The sequence below is a fragment of the Mustela lutreola genome, chromosome 2 (genome assembly GCF_030435805.1).
Source record: "Mustela lutreola isolate mMusLut2 chromosome 2, mMusLut2.pri, whole genome shotgun sequence".
NCBI classification, from domain to species: Eukaryota; Metazoa; Chordata; class Mammalia; order Carnivora; family Mustelidae; genus Mustela; species Mustela lutreola.
In genome coordinates this window covers 62,383,193-62,385,386 of record NC_081291.1, presented here as the reverse complement: position 1 = coordinate 62,385,386, position 2,194 = coordinate 62,383,193, and the positions used below count along the sequence as shown (strand labels likewise).

General features: G+C 36.5%; 1 pseudogene; it reads left to right on the top strand.

Annotated features, from left to right (window-relative positions):
• The first annotated feature begins 719 nt into the window (after positions 1-719).
• On the top strand, positions 720-811 carry LOC131826191 (U6 spliceosomal RNA; annotated as a pseudogene).
• The last annotated feature ends 1,383 nt before the right edge of the window (positions 812-2,194 follow it).

Sequence of the window (2,194 nt, the reverse complement as noted above, 5' to 3'; positions counted from 1 at the left end):
GGTGACTGTATCAAAGGATTTATTTCTGGACTCTCAATTCTGTTCAACTTGTTTATTGGTCTGTTTTTATGCCAGTATACTTTATTGTTTTGAGCACGAGGGCTTTGTAGTATAGTTTCAAATCAAGAAGTGTAATTTCGCTTCTTCATTCTTTCTCAGAACTGCTTTAATTATTTGTTGTCTTTTATGGTCTCATATAAATTTTAGGATTCTTTACTTACTTCTGTAAAAAAAAATATTGGATTTTTAAAAAATATTTTTTATTTATTTATTTGACAGAGAGAGATGACAAGCAGGCAGAGAGGCAGGCAGAGAGAGAAGAGTTAGCAGCTTCCTGCTGAGCTGAGAGCCTGATGCAGTTCTCGATCCCAGGACCCTGGGATCATGACCTGAGCCGAAGGCAGCGGCTTAACCCACTGAGCCACCCAGGCGCCCCTAACATTGGATTTTTGATAGGAATTGAATTTACAGATGGTTTTCGGTAGTATGGACATTTTAACAATGTTAATTCTTACCATTCATAAATATGAGCTATCTTTCCATTTATGTCTCCTTCAAATTCTTTATCAATGTCATAGTTTATGGGGTACAGATCTTTCATCTTGTTAGTTAAATCTTTTCCGAAGTATTTTATTATTTTTGATGCTATTGAGAATTAGATTGTTCTCTTTATTTTTTTCAGATAGTTCATCATTACAGTGTTAAAATGCTCCTGTCTTGTGCTTACTTTGGCAGCACATATACTAAAATTGGAATGATGCAGAGAAGATTAGCATGATCACTGAGCAAGGATGACATGAAAAACTATTTTAAAAAAACGAAACAAAACAAAATTCCTGTCTTTTATATATTGATCTTGTATTTGGCAGCTATATTAAATTTGTTTATTCAAAATTTTCTGTGAAGTTTTTAGGATTTTTTTTACATGTAAGTTCATGTTATCCAAAAAAAGAAAATTTTACTTCTTCCTTTTTTTTTTTTTTGTTTTTGGAGTCTTTTATTTCTTTGTGTTCCTTGTTTCTCTGGCTAGGACATCCAGTACTATGTCAAATGAGAGTAGTGAAAGTGGACACACTTGTCTTTTTTCTGATCTTTAAGGGGAAAACTTTCAAACTTTTTTGATTGAATATGAGATTAGCTCTGGGCTTGCAATATGTGTTTTTTCTTTAATGGACTTTTTAAATTATTTTTTAAAATTTTTTATAAACATATAATGTGTTTTTATCCCTGGGGGTACAGGTCTGTGAATCACCAGGTTTACACATTTCACAGCACTCACCATCACTCACCATAGCACCTGCCCTCCCCAATGTCCATACCCCCACCATCCTCTCCCAACACACCTCCCCCCAGCAACCCTCAGTCTGTTTTGTGAGATTCAGTCTTTGTTGGTTTGTCTCCCTCCCAATCCTATCTTCTTTTATTTTTCTTTTCGTACGCCCGAAAGCTCCTGTGTTGCATCTCCACTTCATCATAGCAGGGAGATCATATGATAGTTGTCTTTCTCAGATTGATTTATTTTGCCAAGCATAATACCCTCTAGTTCCATCCATGTCATCACAAATAGCAGGATTTCATTTCTTTTGATGGCTGCACAGTATCCCATTGTACATATATACCATATCTTATTTATTGATTGATCCGTTGAAGGACATTTAGGTTCTTTCCATAGTTTAACTATTGTGGACATTGCTGCTATAAACATTTGGGTGCATGTGCCCCTTCAGAATGCCCCGTTTGTATCTTTAGGGTATATATCCAGTACTACAATCACTGGGTCATAGGGTAGTTCTATTTTCAGCTTTTTGAGGCACCTCCACGCTGTTTTCCAGAGTGGTTGCACCAGCTTGCATTCCCACGTACAGTGTAGGAGGGTTGCCCTTTCTCCACATCCTCGCCAGCATCTGTCATTGACTGACTTGTTCATTTTAGCCATTCTGAAAGGTGTGAGGTGGTATCTCATTCTGGTTTTGATTTGTATTTCCCTGATGCCGAGTGATGTGGAGCATTTTTTCATGTGTCTGTTGGCCATTTGGATGTATTCTTTTCAGAAATGTCTGTTCATATCCTCTGCCCATTTTTACATTCGATTATTTGTTCTTAGGGTGTTGAGTTTGATAAGCTATTTGTAGATTTTGGATAGATACTGGCCCTTTATCTGGTATGTCATTTGCAAATATCTTCTCCCAGATAA